This window comes from Helianthus annuus, chromosome 1 (genome assembly GCF_002127325.2).
Source record: "Helianthus annuus cultivar XRQ/B chromosome 1, HanXRQr2.0-SUNRISE, whole genome shotgun sequence".
In the NCBI taxonomy this organism is placed as follows: Eukaryota; Viridiplantae; Streptophyta; class Magnoliopsida; order Asterales; family Asteraceae; genus Helianthus; species Helianthus annuus.
This window is the reverse complement of record NC_035433.2, coordinates 55,590,701-55,598,893: the sequence shown is the minus strand read 5'-3', so window position 1 is coordinate 55,598,893 and position 8,193 is coordinate 55,590,701.

The following is an 8,193-nucleotide window of genomic DNA, read 5'->3' as shown; positions in this document are numbered from 1 at the left end:
CGGTCCTGATGAAAATTTCCGCTGCCAAATTGGATAAATAAATGTGATACCACCAAAACTGGCTCACGGCCGCCCGTTCCCGGGAGATAGGGATCGGGGGTTGTGACAGGAGGTGGTATCAGAGCTATGCCACTGATTCAGCCACAGAAGCGTTCTGCTGACATCAAAATTTAAAGTGTTAGGAAATAAATTATGGAAATACGTGTATAATTGTATTTCTTGCTATGTGTTATCTGACTATTTGTTAGTTTACAGTATGAGTGACCAAGGACCTTCTGACGCCTATCGTCAACTGTCTGGTTCGCCTAGGAGCGAAGGCACCTCATCTTCTCAGCCTGCCCTCTCAGGGTATTCTGCTGACACAGAAGAAGGGATCTTTGTGTTTAAGGCTCAGTCTGAAGAGCCATTTCCTCAGAAAAAGAGGGGATGGTTCAGTAGGGGAGCGCACGAGCGTAGGAAAAGAATGAAAAAGTTGCAGGAACAGCGAGTGTTAGCCGCAGCAAAAAGAGAAACTGATGCTTATAATCAGGATATGCTCAATAGGGGTATCGCTAATATCCATATTTTAGCAACCACTGCTGCTGACCCAAACCTGGAACAAATGCTAGCACCACAACCACAAATTCCTGATCAACCCATGGAAATAGAAGACCAGATAGAAATGCCTAATTTCGACCCGGAGGAGATACCTAGGGTACCTGCACCTGATCCTCTAGACCCAAACAATTACGACCCCTGGTGGGACGATGTTAGGGACTACGTGCAACAAAACCCAATTCAGGAAAATGTGCCAATACCCAACTTAGGAGCTTATCCAGGGTTAGATCCTCAAGATCCCTACAACATTAGTGATGCATATGTTAGGGAAATTTTAGAAAATCCATACCCGTACCAAGCCCCTATGCCTCCGTATCAGGAACCCGTACCTCAGTTTCCAAACCCAGTCCTAGAACCTGCACCCCCAATGAGTGCAGAAAATGTCCAGGAACTTAGGACTTTTGGGGAGGAAATTCTAGAAAGCAGTGATAGAATGCGACAGGTGGGAGCACGCCTCGTATGGAAATACGATGAGCGTAATATGGATTTCTGGATGAACCCGTATCAGTAAACGTGATGATAATACGGTAGTAGTAATAATAATATAATAATATATGTGTGTATGTGTTAAAAAAAAAAAAACTACGGATGCCTACTATTAGTATTGTAGCTTTACATTTCAGTCGGTACTGTAATTTGTATTTCTGTACTGGTGTGTATTGATGCATACTATATAAAAAGAGTAAAAGTCGCAATGCTCGACGCCTTTGGTTAAAAAAGTGCGTGTCATGTGATTGGCTATATATAAATATTATTTGTGATATTAATATTTGGTAAATGTCTAAAATTCAGATGGCCGACGCGGGAAATCAAGAAAATCTGAATAACGATAACCAGAGTAACATTAACGTGGTTAATGAGAATTCGAACAATAATAACAACGGAAACCAAATGGATAATAGTGCCGTTCAGCATATTGTGGCACAGGGAATTATAGATGCAATGCCATTTATTATTCAAACAGTTCAGGAAGCGAATAATAAAAGTAAGCATAGCAGTAAGCGACCAACTGAACCAGAAAACAGCGTGAACAATGGACCCATACTTCAAGCACCCGTTCCCAAAAGAAGAAGAACCATGCCACATGGTTGTTCTTACAAGGAATTCTGGTCCTGCAAACCAATAGAATTCTCGGGCAATGAAGGACCCATTGCAGCTTTACGCTGGATAGAGAAAACTGAGGCAGTTCTGAAAATAAGCAAGTGTGCTGAAGAGGATAAAATAATGTTTGCTTCAAATCTGTTTAAAAATGCAGCCTTAGAATGGTGGAACACTATCCTCCAGTCAAGAGGAAGTGATAGAATTTATAACATGGAATGGGAGGAATTTAAGAATATGGTAGAAAGGAAATTCTGCCCTCCCAATGAAAAAGAGCAGATAGCAAATAAGTTTCTAAATCTAAAAATGACCGGGGTAGATAGTAAGGGTTACACTACCACATTCTTTGAATATGCTAGGATAGTACCTACCCTTGCATCACCTGAACCGGTATTAATCTCCCGTTATATCTGGGGATTAATTGGAGAGATTAGACATGTAGTCAAGGCAGCTAGACCCCAAACCATAGAGGAAGCTGTAGAACTAGCCAATACCTTGACAGATGAGTTAATCCGTACTAGAGAAGAAGACCAGAGGAGAAACCTAACCCAAAGGCTTACTCAAGAATTCCGTTCTGGGAATTCCAATCGTAGGAATGTAGGTTCTACCTCTGCACCCTACTGCAAAGCCTGCAGAAAGAAGCATTCTGGAAGATGCTCTACTTACTGTAATTTTTGCAAGGCCCCAGGACACAAGGAAGAGAATTGCAAGAAGAAATCCAGTAATGGAATGTGTTTCAATTGTGGGGAAAAAGGTCACATTAGGACAAACTGTCCGAAATTGGCTCCAGCTGCAACCAACAAAAATCCTAAAAATGCTAGAGCATTCGTGCTAACTGCAGACGAAGCCAAGATGATCTCAGACGTCATTGCTGGTACGTTTTTAGTTAATGATATTTTTGCTAAAGTATTATTTGACTCTGGTGCCAACCAAAGTTTTATTAATACTTCATTTTGCAAACTCCTAAATCAATCATTAACTAAACTACCACAAGAATGTCTAGTAGAAACAGCAAATGGAGAAACCGTTAGAATTTCTGAAATCTTGCAGGGAGCGAGAATAGAAATTTTTAATCAAAAATTTATTGCAAACCTTTACCCAATGAATCTGGTAGGATTTGATGTCGTATTAGGAATGGATTGGTTAATAGACAACAAAGCAAATATCTTATGTGATCAAAAGTCAATTCAGATAAAATCACCAAGAGGTGAAAAGATCACAATTAAAGGAGATAAACCCTTTAGATCCACTAAATTCATCTCTGTAATGAAAACTGCAAGTTATATAAGAAAAGGATCTATAGTGTATTTGATTTCTATAATCACTAACACCAAAGGAAAAGAATTAAAAGACATTCCAGTAGTGTCTCAATTTTCAGATGTCTTTCCAGAAGAATTGCCAGGACTACCGCCAGACAGGGAAGTTGAATTCAGAATTCATCTGTCACCAGGAACAGCACCAATTGCTAAAGCACCTTACCGTTTGGCACCCGCGGAAATGCAAGAACTGAAGAAACAACTAGACGAGTTGTTGGAAAAGGGATTCATACAGCCAAGCTCATCGCCATGGGGAGCACCAATTTTATTTGTTAAAAAGAAGGACGGATCAATGCGTATGTGCATTGACTACCGGGAATTGAACAAAGTCACGATTAAGAATCGGTACCCATTACCGAGGATCGATGATTTGTTTGATCAACTTCAAGGAGCTCGATTTTTCTCTAAAATCGATTTAAGATCAGGATATCATCAATTAAAGGTATAGGAAGAGGATATTCCTAAAACCGCATTCAGAACAAGGTATGGCCATTATGAATTTACTGTCATGCCATTTGGTTTAACCAATGCCCCAGCCGCATTTATGGACATGATGAACCGAATATGTAAGCCATATTTGGATAAATTCATAATTGTCTTCATAGATGATATTCTAATTTACTCTAAAAGTAAAGAAGAGCATGCAAAGCACTTGCATTTACTTTTAAGTTTATTAAGAAAAGAAAAGCTTTATGCTAAGTTTTCAAAGTGTGAATTTTGGTTAGAACAAGTACAATTTCTCGGACATTTAGTGAATCATGAAGGAATTCATGTAGATCCAACAAAAATCGAGGCAATTACCAAATGGAAAACCCCAGAGTCACCAACTGAAGTTAGAAGTTTCTTAGGATTGGCCGGTTATTATAGAAGATTTATTCAAGATTTTTCTAGAATAGCCATTCCTTTAACTAAGTTAACCTGTAAATCTGTTAAGTTTGAATGGGGACCAAAACAAGAAGAAGCCTTTAGAATCCTTAAGCAAAGATTAACCCATGCACCGATACTAGCATTACCAGAAGGAACTGAAGACCTTGTAGTCTTTTGTGATGCTTCAAAATTAGGTTATTGATGCGTATTAATGCAACGTCAAAAGGTTATAGCTTATGCATCTAGACAGCTTAAGAGTCATGAAGGAAATTATTCGACCCATGATTTGGAATTAGGAGCCATAATTTTTGCCCTTAAGATTTGGAGACATTATCTTTATGGTAGTAAGTTTACCATATTCACTGATCATAAGAGTTTAAGATATGTCTTCGGGCAAAAAGAGTTGAATATGAGACAGAGACGCTGGATGGAATTACTTAGTGATTATGATTGTGATATCCAGTATCACGCAGGAAAAGCCAATGTGGTGGCTGATGCTTTAAGTCGAAAATATCACGAAAAGCCAAAAAGGGTACGTTCTCTTAAATTAAATCTACAAGTAGATTTGAACAATCAAATTAGAAAAGCACAAAAATCAGTAATCAAGGAGGATACTGAAAAGTTAAAAGGAATGATTAAGGAATTGGAACAAGGAACAGATGGAATTTGGAGGTTCCATAAAAAGAGAATGTGGATACCTAAATTAGGAAATTTACGTCACCGTATATTAGAAGAAGCCCATAAGTCTAAATATACGATGCATCCAGGAAGTGATAAAATGTACCAGGATTTAAGGAAAAATTTCTGGTGGATAGGAATGAAAAAGGATGTAGCAGCTTATGTTTCTAAATGTTTAACTTGCTCACAAGTTAAAGCTGAACATCAGAAACCCTCAGGATTGTTACAACAACTAGAAATACCAGTTTGGAAATGGGAATGGATAACAATGGATTTTGTTACCAAATTGCCTAAAACAAGAAAAGGTAATGATACAATCTGGGTGATTGTAGATAGGTTAACCAAGTCAGCTCATTTCTTACCAATGAAGGAAACCTTTAGTATGGAACAATTAGCCAAATTATATGTAAATAAAATCGTTTCTTTACATGGCATTCCTTTATCAATTGTTTCCGATAGAGATAGCCGTTTTACTTCTCATTTTTGGTCAAGTTTCCAAAAAGCAATGGGAACCAGGCTAAATCTAAGCACCGCGTATCATCCTCAAACAGACGGACAAAGTGAAAGGACAATTCAGACAATGGAGGACATGCTTAGAGCTTGTGTAATTGACTTTGGAGGTAATTGGGACGAACACTTACCTTTAATAGAATTTTCTTATAATAACAGTTATCACACAAGTATCAATGCTGCACCATTCGAAGCACTTTATGGACGAAAGTGCAGAACCCCAGTCTGTTGGGCAGAAATTGGGGAAAAACAATTATCTGGACCTGAGATAGTACAAGAAACAACTGATAAAATCATTCAAGTCAAGGAACGACTGAAAACAGCACGTGATCGCCAAAAGAGCTATGCTGATAACAGACGCAAACCATTAGAATTTCAAGTAGGAGATAAAGTATTATTGAAAGTCTCTCCCTGGAAAGGAGTGGTAAGATTCATCAAAAGAGGAAAGCTTAGTCCCAGATATATTGGACCTTTCAAAATTCTTAAAAGAATAGGACCTGTAGCCTATCAGCTACAACTGCCAGAAGAAATGGCAGGAATACATGATGTATTTCATGTATCCAATCTTAAAAAGTGTTTAGCTGATGAATCACTCGTAGTACCTCTTAAGGATATAGAGGTTAATGAGCAACTCAAGTTTGTGGAGAAGCCTCTACAAATTGAAGATAGGAAAATTAAGAATCTCAAGCACAAAAGACTAGTTCTAGTCAAAGTAAGGTGGGACTCCAAAAGAGGACCTGAATACACGTGGGAACTAGAATCAGAAATGCAAAAGAAATATCCACACTTGTTCCAGTAGATCTCGAGGACGAGCTCTAAAACAAGGTGGGGAGGATATAACAACCCTCGGTAAAACAGACATCCTCATAATATTTCCGACGCCCTAATATATCTTTAAATATATCAACTTGTCTTTATATGCACCCCGTATGTGAAAACCGAGCCCCAAGATAGATTATACTATATAAAATAAATAAAAACAATAATTATTAAGTTGAGGCGGGCCGCGTAGGGCCTCACCTCAAGCTTAAGCGGGCCGCGCGAGGAGATAACCAGACTTGGCCAAATCCATTAGTTTAGGCGGGCCGCGTACATAATCGTTTAAGTCCATGCGGGCCGCACGCGTCCTGATTTGTGGCATGATACGGAGCCGACACGTGTCAGCACCGTGTCCAGTCTAGTGGTGAGCGGGCCAAGCTACGCCGTTGACCCACTGTGACGCGGGCCGCGTAGACCCGGCCCAAACTTCACGCGGGCCGCGTGGGGACTCGAATTCAGCACTATAAATAGAAGGCAACGGCCTTCAGTCCATTTCGTTCATTTTCTTTCTGTCTCTCTACACTTTTAAATAGTGGGCATTATACCCGAGTTCAATATCCCCTAAAATAGCGAGGTTCTGCTACGATGTAAGTATTATAACCCCTGGAGACGTATTAGATACGCTGCCCGATTGATCTAGGGTTCCGTAACGGCTGTCGTGGTTCTGCCCGACGTAGTCGTTGGAATGCCGTCTCGGGGAGGGTATTACTAATGTTAAAATGGGTTATTATACTAACACACGTGCATTTGTGTAATTTATAGATTATCTCCAGGAAACCCTTACGAAAAACCTAAAACAGCAATGTGAGTAATCTCCTTTTTGTTAACTGTTTTTACAAAACCTTAAATACCTTTCCATGCAAATGACAGTTATTGAGTATTTGTGAAGAATACAATTATAGTGGGTATGTTGGGGTTTTGTATACAAAATTGGTTACTGGCGTGGTAACATCCCATATGTTGAGTATGACCGTACCACTGATGTTAATTGTGATGTCTTGGATACAAATGTAATTGCGGATGTGCCCTCAATACTGCAAATTGGTTTTTACTTAAACTTGATTAAATTGGGATTCACTCACCAGTATTTCCCACTGACAAAATGTTTTTAAAACGCGTTTCAGGTAACAATATGTGAAAGCCAAATAAAAGCCAGCTGGACAGCACTGAAGGCTTGGAAAAGTGGCAATAAAATTACCTAAGAATAAAATGGATGTTTTTATTAAATAAATAGGATTTATTCCTATGAAACGTGTGTATTGAAAACTTGGGTTTTTACCCATATGTTTAATGTTATAAACATGGTGGTTACTCTGATTAAAATATTTCCTAACTACGGTCCTGATGAAAATTTCCGCTGCCAAATTGGATAAATAAATGTGATACCACCAAAACTGGCTCACGGCCGCCCGTTCCCGGGAGATAGGGATCGGGGGTTGTGACAACAGTCACGCGGGCAGTAATGTCTGCAAGCTTTGCCTCGCGAGTCTGCACCTCAGCCTTTCAAAAGCAAGAAGCAGTTTGCACAAAATTAGTAAACATTCTTGAAAGGCAGAAGGAAGGATAAAACAGGAAAAGCAAACCATACCTGAAGGCTCCCAACGACCTGGTTCAAACGGGTGTGGTCAGCATTCGCTTCTTAAAGAGCCTTAGAAACGCGGCCCTCTCTCTCTCCTTGGCCTCTTCAAGAGCCTTTGCAGCACGGCCCCCCGCCTCTTTGGCCTCTTCAAGCACCCTTGCAACCCGAGCCTCTGCCTCAACGGCCTTTGCAGCAATCGCTTCGGCCGCAGCCTTCTCCTTACCCAAAGTATCATTCGCTGCTTTGGCATTCGTCAACTCCTGACGAACACGAAACAATGTTTCATTCTGCTTAGCCCAAGATACTTTCCAGCTCTTGCGCTCATCAGAAAGGTTTTCGTTCCAACTCTTGCGTTCATCAGAAAGTAACTTAGCAAGAGTACGAACCTGTTTAAGCTCAGCAGTCGCAGCCCACTCCGCGGTCTGTTTCTGCTTCTCAAAAGCAGCCCTATCCTTTTCAAGCTGCTCCGCACCCGCACGAGCAGCCCTCACCAACTCTTCCGCCTCGGCCCGCAAGCGTGCTACTTCCTCCTCCCTGCGGCCTAACACCTTGTAATCTTCCAGAATGGCATTAGCCACTATGGAACTTCCCACAAGCATGGTGGAAAGTTGGTTAATGTGCAGTTCACGGGGTGCAGAACGGGCACGATCAGTTTCAAAAGGGGTGCCCAGGCCACCCAGAATCTCCTTGCAAGTAGAAGGATCGTTGGAAATATCATCCCCCTGCATA